Source organism: Bufo bufo, chromosome 4 (genome assembly GCF_905171765.1).
Source record: "Bufo bufo chromosome 4, aBufBuf1.1, whole genome shotgun sequence".
Classification (NCBI taxonomy): Eukaryota; Metazoa; Chordata; class Amphibia; order Anura; family Bufonidae; genus Bufo; species Bufo bufo.
Window position 1 is genome coordinate 119,997,478 of NC_053392.1, and position 13,552 is coordinate 120,011,029.

Genomic DNA, 13,552 nt, shown 5'->3' on the forward strand with positions numbered 1-13,552 from the left:
ATTATTTTCTTGATTGCGAAAAATCGGCCATGAAATATTTGCGTAATGCACGCGAAATACACTTTTGGTAAATTTTCCAAGCTGCTAGAAGTTTCCTGAGACTGGAGAAAATGGTTGGCACGGCAGAACATTAAAAATGGCTTTATATGCAGTTAGAGGGCTCCAATATATTCACGATTGCACTAATTGGCACTAATGATGCAAATATTTTGTCGCAATATTTGAAACTTCACATTTTAGCAGGTCTGCATGTATGTATGGACGGCAGAACCTATCACACTGCCTAAAGCTACCACCCTGCACTGCAACAGCTACACTATATCAGGATATCACCTACACTAACTATCTCCCACTAACTATCTGTATTATATATATAAGCTATCTAACTAACTATCTAATGCAATTACACACCAAAGCACAGGGCACAGCAATGACACTGCTCTCTCAGAACTTTAAAAAACTGTAGGAAATGGCTGCTGGGGATGCTATTATATAGTAAGGGGTAGGCAACTTTCCTATTGGTTGCCAGGGAGGTTGCTAAGCTCAGACAAAGACTTTGCAGCCTTCTCATTGGCCCACAAGCAAGAAGGGAGGTTAGTGATGAAAAAAAAAATCTAGAATATTCAAAATTACGAATATATATCACTATATTCTAAATATTAGCGAATTCTTGAAGTGCCGATATTCACAATTCGAATATTCGCGCCCCAACACTATTGATGTAGTCTCTAGTATGTGTGATAGCGTGAATGCAATGTCTGGATTTAGGGGGTTGGATCAAGAATTTGACACATATACATTGGGGTTCTTTTGAGATCCAGCCTGAGTGGGTCTAAATTGGTAGTGGGGGCAATACTAGTAAGTGGTGGGTGTGGCCTATGCAAAAATACAATGGAATACTCCTTTAAGGCAATGGGACAGATCGGAAGAACGGAAAACTAAACAGTGATGTGAACTCGGCCTTAGCTTTCTGTCCTTCTGATCCTTTAGAAGAACAGAGAAATAATTTTTTTTTTTTTAAATCAGTTATTTTGAGCCTCATTTATGATCAGGTTGCATCAGTTTGTGTCACTTTCATCAGAGATCAGTTATTTTTCATGGAAGAAAAAGTACTTGTTGCAGGACTTTTTCTCCTGTCAAAAATAACTAATCTCTGACGAAAGTGACACAAACTGATCATAACTGAGGCTCAAAATAACCGATCCGTTTTTTTTAACATTTTTCTGATCTAAAGAATCAGAAGAACGGATAGCTAAACAGTGATTTGAACCCGGCCTAAGTTATCAAAGCTTTACACTGCCACTAGTGAGGAAGCCCCCACCAACACAGGTGCCTGGGACCTCCACAAATCTTTATTTGCTCCCTGCCCTCCAGCCAAACGCAGAGGATGCCCCCACCTGCAATACTTAGTGCCAAGGCTTGGCTAAAATGGTGTGATACGGGCGTAACCATACTATAATACATGGTGTACTGTATATAGTTCTACTGATGCTCCCACAAGCGCTGCAGTCCTGTACTAAGGAGAGGGAATTTATGACTCTTGGCGAGATTTCCAGGAAATGTTTTCCGTGGGAATAAAGAAGCACACATCACAGGACTTTTGTCTTGATTTCTTCCTGCCGCTTTCAGGACCTATATTTAGAAATCCTATCTAATAGAAACCCCCAGATGACTCTATGACTGTTTATTAAATGATGACATATTAATAACACACAAAAGTCAAGATGATTTTTTCCCTAACTTAATTTGCCTTGAAAGATCATTATTCATCCAACCAATGCGCGAGAAGGTAGGATCACTGCAGGATGGGGATCTTTAATCTTAATGGAAATATGAGATCAGAAAGAGATCTATTGTTTAAATCACATTTTAATGTTTCAAATATTTTTTGGTGTCACGATGTATTTACATTATAGGGAAGATATGTGTATCTAAATATTTCATAACATTACATTGGTCTAAAGTGGCTCTTCAATGCGATCTTCGTATGTTGGTTTATTTTATGTTATTTAATTTGGCTTTATGTTTTGTATTATTCCTTTTATTTTTATTGCATACTTATCACCACATTCCACTCGGATGTATTGATACCTGCTATACATATAGGTCATGTTTATCGTGAGGCATCTGATTCACGTACCATTATATGTATTTTACGTGATATGTGCAATTACATTCATTTTGAATAAAATACTTTGAAACTAAAGGGCCCTAAAAAAGCCCTGGGCAGACAAATATTTTTTGGTAATATTTGGTGATGTTATTTTTAGTTTTCCATGTCAATATCTATATTTAAACTAAGACCATAAAATCCTTCAATTTTCACACTGGCCATTAGGTCTAATAATAGGCGCCACTTCTTGGTCTGTACAGATCACTTTACTGCAGTTATCTGCTTATGTATACACAGAGGTGATATCATTACAGACAGAATTAGAATGACAGATAAGACAGGATCCACCATTCACAATAGGTGATGTCACATCTTCTCTCTTCTCTCCTTGTACAATGACCTCTGCACAGGACATGCCTAGAAAACTCTCCCATAGAAGTCAATGAGGTCTCCTCTTGTCTATTGTGTCTATGGACCATGTGGCTGCTGTAAAGCAATTTTCTTAATGCTTTCTAAATGCTGTTAAGAACAGCAGAAGATAGGCTGTGATCAGGTTATTATTCCCCTTTCCATTGCCATAAACTTGATTATGAGAAAGTAGGGAGAGACCGATGGTACAAACATTCAGCTGATAGCTATTGTGTATGTCCCTTTTCATGGGACTTCTATAAGGCGAATTATCAGGAACGAACATTAAAATATACACTTGTTCCCGATAATCTTCCCATGTAATGGTGCTGATCACCTGATGAACGAGCAGGATGGGTCATCAATATCAGATGGGCGGAGTCTGACACCCGTCACCCCCGCTAATCCGCTGTATGAAGGGAAGATGTGTGCAGTGTGCACGTGCCTTCTCCCGTCTCTCTTCCTGTTCGCCATAGACATAGCAGCATACTGCTAGTGCCTTCCCTTCATACAGCTGATCAGCGGTGGTGGCAGGTGTCGGACTCCCACAGATCTGATATTGATGACCTATCCTAGGGATTGGTCATCAATATAGGAGAGCCCGGAGAAGTACTTTCATGAAAAACTAACAGATTTAACAGTGAACACAATTTAAAAAAAAATCACAATAAAATATTACTTTATATTAGGCCTCATTCACATGACCATATTTTTGGTCTCCATCTGATCCACATTTTTTCATTTGTATGGGGCCGCAGCTGTGCGGCAAATCATAGAACTTGTCCTGTTCTAGTTCATTTTGCAGACAAGAATAAGCATTTCGGCAACGTGGAGCAAAAAGTGTTGGATGCACAAGGACCCCATCCGTATTTTGTGGATCCTCGATTTGCGAACCGCAAAATGGATACAGTCATGTGCAGGAGAGCCTTTACTCCTTTTTTGTGTTTATTCTGTATTACTCCTAGGGAAGAATCTTTTATCTCTTTTTATCAGTTTTTTAGTTGATCTGAGCTGACTGCTATTGTAGGTAGATGTTTGTTGATCCTCCACTTATTGCATTGGATGGATACAAGATAAGTGTGAACATTAAAGCAAAATGATGCCCTCCCTAAAGGTTCAATCAGTGCTTCATTCCCTTTGAATCCTGCGTATACAATGGAGATAAGATGAAAGTAGAATGCAGAATCCAGTTGTTCACTTTGAAGCTTCTGTCATCTGCTTAACAATAGGAACAATGAGGGTATTAAATGCCCAGGCCGTGCCAGCTCAGACCTGTCCACACTGCAAGGAAACAGCCTAATTACGACAAAACAAACCCCCTATGACCAAATGGCTTTAAAATACCAGACAGTATAGACTTTTTCTTATTTGGGTGGGGGGTCTATCAATGCTTTTTGTAAACACCGAAAAATAAATATCAAGCACACTGCATACACAGATTTATATGAAAATAAATCAATATTTTATTAAATATTTACAAACATATAATATGATATCGACAGATCAGCCACATGGTGGAGCCACAATATAGGTCAGATAGACAGTAATGTAAGCATGTAGCAGCAGTGAATAGAAGTATAAACCAAAATATGGCACTGCAAATAATACATAATAGTATACCGACCAAGAAGTGTGCTCCTCCAAAAACACCCCAACACGTGTTTAGCATCAGCTTCCTCAGGGGAAGTTAATTTAATTTCATATCCCTTGAGGAAGCTGACGCGAAACACGTGTTTAGATCAAAGCATATTCATGTGTTAGAATGGCCCAAAGTCCAGACCTAAATCCTATTGCGAATCTGTGGCAAGACTTGAAGATTGCTGTTCACAGAACCTCTCCATCCAATCTGACTGAGCTTGAGCTATTTTGCAAAGAAGAATGGGCAAAAATTTCAGCCTCTAGATGTGCAAAGCTGGTAGAGACATACCCCAAAAGACCTACAGCTGTCATTGCAGTGAAAGGTGGTCCTACAAAGTATTGACTCAGGGGCGCTGAATACAAATGCACGCCACACTATCCAGATTGTTATTTATTACAAATTTTGAAAACCATGCATCATTTTATTTTCAATTCACACATACTTGCTACTTTGTGTTGGTCTATCACATAAAATACAAATAAAATACATTTAAGTTTGTGGGTATAACGTGAAAAAATTTGGAAAAGTTCAAGGGGTATGAATACTTTTTCAAGGCACTGTACATACTATTATTACATATTATATATTCAGTAACTCTGATAATAATTATAAAGCACAGACTGAGGCAGTATTAGCAAAGTTCTTTTACATTTTAGTGTTTCAGTTTTTGCTAAATATACAAGAAGAAAGAACATGGTAATTAGATACATATCAGTAGGGTAAACACCTCCCTAATGCAACATACTCAGCATAAGGCCTCATGCACACGGACGTTTTTTTTTTGCGGTCCACAAAACGGATTTCCGTTGTTCCGTGATCCGTGACCGTTTTTTCGTCCGTGGGTCTTCCTTGATTTTTGGAGGATCCACGGACATGAAAAAAAAGTCGTTTTGGTGTCCGCCTGGCCGTGCGGAGCTAAACGGATCCGTCCTGACTTACAATGCAAGTCAATGGGGACGGATCCATTTGACGTTGACACAATATGGTGCAATTGCAAACGGATCCGTCCCCATTGACTTTCAATGTAAAGTCAGGAGTCCCTATTATACCATCGGATCAGAGTTTTCTCCAATCCGATGGTATATTTTAACTTGAAGCGTCCCCATCACCATGGGAACGCCTCTATGTTAGAATATACCATCGGATTTGAGTTAGATCGTGAAACTCAGATCCGACAGTATATTCTAACACAGAGGCGTTCCCATGGTGATGAGGACGCTTCAGGTTAGAATATACTAAAAGAACTGTATACATGACTGCCCCCTGCTGCCTGGCAGGTGCTGCCAGGCAGCAGGGGGCAGACCCCCCCCCCCCTGTATTTAACTCATTGGTGGCCAGTGCGGCCCCCCTCCCTCCCCTGTATTTAACTCATTGGTGACCAGTGCGGCCAGCCCCCCCTCCCTTGTATTTAACACATTGGTGGCCAGTGCGGCCGGCCCCCCCTCCCTCTCTTGTATTTAACACATTGGTGGCCAGTGCGGCCGGCCCCCCCTCCCTCCCTTGTATTTAACACAATGGTGGCCAGTGCGGCCGGCCCCCCTCCCTCGTTTTTAGCACATTGGTGGCCAGTGCGGCCGGCCCCCCCTCCTAATTAAAATGACCAACCCCCCCATCACTGGTGGCAGCGGAGAGTTCCGATCGGAGTCCCAGTTTAATCGCTGGGACTCCGATCGGTAACCATGGCAACCAGGACGCTACTGCAGTCCTGGCTGCCATGGCTACTTAGCAATTTTAGAAGCATTATACTTACCTGCGATGTCTGTGACCAGCCGGGCGCTCCTCTTACTGGTAAGTGAAAGGTCTGTGCTATAAGCAATGCGCCCACAGACCTTTCACTTACCAGTAGGAGGATCACCCGGCCGGTCACAGACATTGCAGGTAAGTATAATGCTTCTAAAATTGCTAAGTAACCATGGCAGCCAGGACTGCAGTAGCGTCTTGGCTGCCATGGTAACCGATCGGAGCCCCAGCGATTAAACTGGGACTCCGATCGGAACTCTCCGCTGCCACCAATGATAGGGGGTCGGTCATTTTAATTAGGGGGGAGGGAGGGGGGGCCGGCCGCACTGGCCACCAATGTGTTAAATACAAGGGAGGGAAGGAGGGGGGGCCGGCCGCACTGGCCACCAATGTGTTAAATACAAGGGAGGGAGGGGGGGGCGGCCACACTGGCCACCAATGTGTTAAATACAAGGGAGGGAGAGAGGGGTGGCCGGCCGCACTGGCCACCAATGTGTTAAATACAAGGGAGGGGGGGGCGGCCGCACTGGCCACCAATGTGTTAAATACAAGGGAGGGAGGGGGGCCGACCGCACTGGCCACCAATGTGTTAAATACAGGGGGGGAGGGGGGGTCTGCCCCCTGCTGCCCGGCAGCACCTGCCAGGCAGCAGGGGGCAGTCATGTACACAGTTCTTTTAGTATATTCTAACCTGAAGCGTCCCCATCACCATGGGAACGCCTCTGTGTTAGAATATACTGTCGGATCAGAGTTTTCACAAAGTGAAAAATCAGATCTAAAAAGCTTTTATGCAGACGGATCAGCGGATCCATCTGTGTGAAAGTAGCCTACGGACAAGGATGACAGACGCGGATGGCAATCTTGTGTGCATCCGTGTTTTTTCACGGACCCATTGACTTGAATGGGTCCGTGAACCGTTGTCCGTCAAAAAAATAGGACAGGTCATATTTTTTTGACGGACAGGAAACACGGATCATGGATACGGCTGCAAAACGGTGCATTTTCCGATTTTTCCATGGACCCATTGAAAGTCAATGGGTCAGCGAAAAAAAACGGAAAACGGAAACAACGGCCGCGGATGCACGGATGCACACAACGGTCGTGTGCATGAGGCCTAAGAGAGCATAGAGAGGACAGGAGTGATAGTAGCAAGAATGGTGGTTATAATTATTAGTCACTCTGACATTCCCCTTGGCCATGCAGTAATAGGAAGGGCACACTTTTCTTCCTTTTTGGGCACATCCTGGTTCTGGAGTTTCTCCTGCCTGATGGTGGTTCGGGGGTCCCATCCTCTGTTCCGGCTCCTCAGGGGCTCGCTGCAATTAGCTCCAAAGTCAGCTTGTTTTCTGATAGACCTAATATCATGTTTGAGGTTGGGTGGCTGCAATGATTATATTTTGCTTCAGCATAAGGCCTTGTGTGCATGATCGTATTTTGTATATGGCATTTTTGCACACCAAGTCTCGACCTATTCATCTCTGTGGGTCCGCATCCCTGTGTCCATTCTGAAAATTGAAGAAAATGTCCTATTCTTGACTGTATTGTGGACAAGAAAAGTCTTTTCTATTAAATAGAGTGAGAAAAATGCAGATTGGACATGGAAGGTGTAAATATTTTGTTGATCTGTGGTGTACTGACACGGAAATGTGTGTGAGGCCTAATGTATAATAAATGACATTTATCACTGCATCTGTGTATGAAAGCAGTCTCCTGTTTATGTGGCCCTGTGATTTGCCCTTTCTATGGAATGAGGGACATCTCACACAAAATATAAAGACAACATTGCAGATCGGGTTGACAGATTACTGGGAGGGGCTGGAGAAGATCCAGCAGTCATGGTCCATATCGGAACCAATGACAAAGTTAGAGGTAGGCGGAGCGTCCTTAAAAATTATTTTAGGGATTTAGGTCAAAAGCTTATGGCAAGGACCTGAAAGGAAGGTTAACAAGTGGCTCAAGAACTGGTGTAGGAAGGAGGGGTTTGGGTTCCTGGAGAGCTGGGCCGACTTCTCACTCGGCCACAGGCTCTATCTGTCATGGTCCCTCCTGTGAGAGAGGTGAGAAGATCGGATAGACTTGCACGTGAGGCTATCTGACAGGTCTCTCTGTTTTCCTCTATGTATTTTGTTGTTTGGCAGGATCTCACCTCTCCTCAGGTGCCGCTCGTTTTCAGTGATGAGGCTCTATTAAGATCCACCTCACACTGCTGACCATGCGGTTGATAGGTTCTGCTTGGAGTTGCTAGTGCTGGTTTGTCTTGGATCTCCTGCTTCTCCATACATCTCTAAGCTAAGAATTTGCTGCCTTCGCTGTTTCTTATTATCTGGTGTGTGTTGTTTCTAGGCCTCAGGGAGACGCAGGTTCCTTCATTCTGGAGGGAACCAGCAGTCTCATCCCCTGCTACCTATCCTAGGGCTCGTCAGTTTTAGCAGGGCTTTAGGTATCCTGCGTATGAGTATTTCCACCATCAGGATCTGCTCATACTGGCAGGAGTTAGGGAAAGGCCTAGGGATTACTAGGAGGTCACCATCCCTCTTCCTTAGCTTTTGAGGCCTAGATTGTTGTCTATTCGTTGTGGTGTGTATTTGGTGTTTTCCCTTCCCCTTAACCTGTGACATTATCAACCGCCCAAACCGTTATCCTTTATTTTATCAGTGCAGCTATGGATACTGTTTCTGCACTGGTCGATCGTATGCATGGGCTATCTTTGGAGGTGGCTGACCTCCGCACGGCCGTTGCACAGTTTCAGAGACCACAGGCAGTGGGTTCCGTCAGCGGAAACCAGGCCTGCCCTGAACCGAAGGTTGCTCTCCCAGATAGGTTTTCCGGGGGAAGTGACAACTTTTTCGGTTCAGGGAATCGTGCAAATTATATTTCAGACTGCGTCCTAGCTCTTCTAGGGACAAGAGTCAGAGAGTGGGGATTATTATTTTGTTGCTGAAAGGTGACGCCAAGTCTTGGGCTTTCTTTTTGCCGACCGGTTCACAATCCCTCCGGTCGGTAGATTAATTTTTCAGAGCTCTGGGACTTATCTACGATGACCCAGATCGGGTTTCCCTGGCCGAATCTAAGTTGTGTTGCTTGCGGCAGGGAATGCGTTCTGCTGAATCCTATTGCTCTAATTTTAGGAGTGGGCAACTCATACGGAGTGGAATGATCCAGCTCTCCGTAGTCAATTTTGTCAAGGACTGTCTGAGAACATGAAGGATGCCTTGGCATTTCACGCAAATCCAGAGTCATTGGAGGCGGCCATGTCTCTGGCGGTGCGTATTGATAGACGCCTGAGGGAGAGATCTAAAGTTCCTCTCGCTCTGGACATATTATCATACGGGGGAAGTGGTCTCTTCTGACACTCTGGGTAAAGAGACACTCAAGCTCATGTCTGGTGATGAGCCAATGCAATTGGGTCAGGTCACATCTGGATCAGATGATAAAAACTTTAGGGTTAAGAAAAGACTTTGCTTTTTCTGTGGAAAAGGAGGACATTTTGTTAACGTATGTCCTTATGTTAAACATCAAGGTGAAAAGGAAAAAAAAAGTCCTAATGTGTCTAGTCCTCTTCTCACTCTTGGTAGTGTGGATGGAAAAGTTGAGAATGTACTTTTGTCTTTTACTGGTAGTACCCGATTTCTCCTGCCTGCCAAGGTGGCGCTAGATTCCAAAACTGTGGAAATGGAAGTATTTATTGACAGTGGGGCAGGGGTTAACCTAGTGGATGGCCAATTTTTCCGTATGCATGGTTTGACAACAAGCGCATTAGACAAAAATATTTCTGTTTGCGATTGATTCCGCCCCTCTCTCTCAAAAGTGTCTGTCTCAAATACTGCAGGACATTCGCCTAAAGGTGGGAGATTCTCATATTGAATCCATTTCATGTTTTCTGCTGGAGGGTTTGCCTGCTCATCTGGTGTTAGGTTTACCATGGTTAACCAAACATAACCCTACTATCGATTGGCAAGCGAGACAGATTCTCGATTGGAGTGATTTCTGCCTTGTCTTAGCATGTCGTTTTCTGTTGTAACTACTAAAATGTTACCTCCTTTCAGATTTTTCTGATGCATTCTCTAAGGGTGGAGACCAGGAGTTGCCTCCTCATCGGGAATATGATTGACCCGTCAACCTTATTCCCGAAGCTAGACTGCAAAAGTTTCAGTTGTATAATCTTTCTGCACCCGAAAGAGTAGCCATGCGAGAGTATATCACCGAGAGTTTGGCTAAAGGTCATATTAGACCATCCAAATCACCAATGGCGGCGGGGTTCTTCTTTGTTAAAAGATCCCTATCCCCTTCCTTTGATCCCAGATTTATTCAATCAGATTGTCGGCGCCAAGGTGTTCTCTAAATTGGATTTGAGGGAGGCACATAATCTGATAAGAGTACAGGAAGGTGACGAATGGAAAACGGCCTTTAATAGTCCGGAGGGTCATTTTGAGAATCTGGTCATGCCTTTTGGTTTGTCCAATGCTCCTGCGGTTTTTCAACACTTCATCAATGACATCTTTCATCATCTAATGGGCAGGTTTGTGGTGGTTTATCTGGATGATATTTTAATTTATTCCCCTGATATGGAGACGCATAAGGATCACGTGAGACAGATCTTACAGATCCTAAGAGAGAATAAATTGTATGCCAAAATGGAGAAGTGTGTATTTGCTGTCCCTGAAGTGCAATTCCTGGGGTACCTACTCTCATCTTCGGGCTTTCGTATGGATCCGAAAAAAGTCCATGCTGTGTTGGACTGGGATCGACCCGAACATCTGAAAGCACTAATGTGATTTTTGGGGTTCACCAACTACTACTGTAAATTTATCTTGAATTACTCAACTGTTGTTAAACCATTAACTGATATGACTAAGAAAGGCGAGGATTTCTCAGTCTGGTCTGAAGAAGCATTGCATGCTTTTTCAGCAATAAAGGAATGTTTTGCTTCTGCTCCTATTCTGGTGCAACAGGATGTGTCACAACCATTTTTTGTGGAAGTTGACGCATCAGAGGTAGAGGTTGGAGCAGTCATGTCACAGGGTTCTTCTCCTAGCAATTGGCAATCTTGTGCTTTTTTCTCTAAAAAACTCTCTTCTGCCGAAAGAAATTATGATGTAGGTAATAGAGAGTTGTTGGCCATTAAATTGGCTTTTAAAGAGTGGCGTCGTTGGTTGGAAGGAGTGATTCATCCCGTTATGGTAATTACTGATCACAAAAATCTGGCCTACCTGCAGTCGACTAAAGGTCTGAACCCAAGGCAGGCCAGTTGGGCGTTGTTTTTTTACTAGATTTAATTTCATTGTCACTTATCATCTATCACTCTTCATAACTCTATCAAACTGATCCTTCAGAAACATTGGTCTATCCTTCGTCAAGATTCGGTCATTGGTAAAACACTCCCCAGAAAACCCAGCATTACTTGTAGACTGGCCCATACTTTGAAAAATATATTAGCACCCTCCTGCTCTAAATTTACTGGCCGTAATCTGGGGTCCTCTAATGGTGATCCTAGCACACCACCTAAGAGCTCATTTCGGTGTGGTTCCAGACGTTGCATGTGTTGTCTTAGTATCTCGGACCATGTAGATACAGTGATGGTTTCCAACATGGGTGAATCCATTCCACTTAAACCTAACATGAATTGCAACTCCAGGTACGTTGTCTATATGTTGGAGTGCCCTTGTGGGTTACAATATATTGGCCGTACCACCCAAACAGTGAGGGAGAGACTTAACCAACATTGTTCCAACATCCAGTGAGAATATTTGAAACATGGAGTGTCAAAGCATTTTTCCGAAGTACATGGGGGCAACCTTTTGGGCCTAAAACTGACTCCCATAGATTCAGTCCCCCAATCCTATTCCCAGCTTTGTAAAAAAGAAATGTATTGGATTTATAGGTTCAACACCCTCGCCCTATGTGGTTTAAACGAAACTTTGGAATATAGTCACTATTAAATGAAGAAGAAACTAAATTCCTTTTTCAACCAGACATCTATCCACATAATACTATGAGCCAGATGGAAAGAGACATGTGCTATCAACTCTATAGACCCAAAAATATACCAATCTAATAATTCACCATCACACCTCATTTGCCATTACCTACATGATCAATATGATGTTAATTACAAACCTAATTCTTCCACAGTCATTTCCAACATGATTTTATCATTATAAAGAAGAAGGGAATGGTAAAGAAGAAGGGGGAAAGGAGGAAAAATAGGACGAAGGGAGGGGAAAGGAAAGGCGGTGGAAGAATGGGTAACCAGTACCGACATGCCACCCCCCCCCCCCTACATAAAGAGATAAAACCATTAACCCTCTATTTATTGATTCATCCTCCAATTTGAATAAGTACATACATATATTTTTTTGTTATAGGTATTAATTCTGGTCATGTTCCCCGTCCTTTTGATCTTTCATACTTCGGGTAGAACCCTCTTCGCTTCCCATTGTGGGACGCGTAAATTCGCAATATCCTAATAATAATTTATACTACCCATCCCCCCTCCAGCAGTTAATGCGCTGACTGTAAAAGGTGTATATTTATATACTGTGCATTTATACTCTTATATTTATATTAATATTTCCATTTTATGTCATACCATTTTTTATTTGGATTGTAAAACATACACATATATTTTTATCCTTTTATATATTGATAGCCTGGGGTTATGAATAATTCTGGTGCTGCTGCGGCCCCGGTGCGCTCTGCTGGTGGAGTGCATCGGTTATGGTGAGAACCTTGGGCCCTGATTGATTCCGGTGTTTCCTTGTCTCTGGTGCGTTCCACCGGTGGAGCGCATACCAGGCCCCTAGTACCACGTGACCGGAGCGGCCCTAGCAGTATCCCAGCCGTGACCGGATTTGAACTCATGAAGCATTCCTCCAAGCCCCAGGATCACATATTACTTTCCCCTTACTATACTGGATCTTATATTTTATATTCACCACAATTTATTGTCCCAATGACCTATGGGCATATTTTAAGTATACTTTAAATATATTTGACTGAATGAGCTTTCCTCGAGTGGAAAACACTTCCGGTTCCGGGACATGTGACCGGAACTTAGCCTCCCACCACGTGGAACAAATCTTTTTCATGTGTTTGATGAGAATAAAGTATTGTGCTTTTGTGTGCATTATGTTTTGCTACTGAGAAAGGGGTTTTATGATTGCCCTGAAACGCGTCGAGCTATCTCTAATAAAAATCACCTCGTATTACCTGAGAAGTCCTTTGGGTCATCTATCAATAGGACGACGAACGGACCACCATCTTATAGGTGATCTCGGCGAGGGAGGGTCTAGTGTCAAGTGTCTTGAGCTTATCTTGCACCACCCTCCCTGGTCACGTGAGTAACACACAAGATTCTGTGTTTTTTCCTTTATTGAAGACCATTGTAATCGTCTCATATTGATTTTATTACCGTAAAGTGTATGATAATCCTTTTAATATATATTCTCCACCCATTATTCTCTCCGCTTTGCAACTTACATATGTTTTAAATCTATGTTTATTGACTTTCATTCGATGTTTCCTCATATACATAGTCTATGATTTATGGGGTGGTACAATAGGCCTTGAAGTAGTATTGGCCTTGTTGATGTTATCCTCTGATACCTCTGGACTTACCCTTTACACGTTTGCTCTCCACTTGTCTCCTTTTT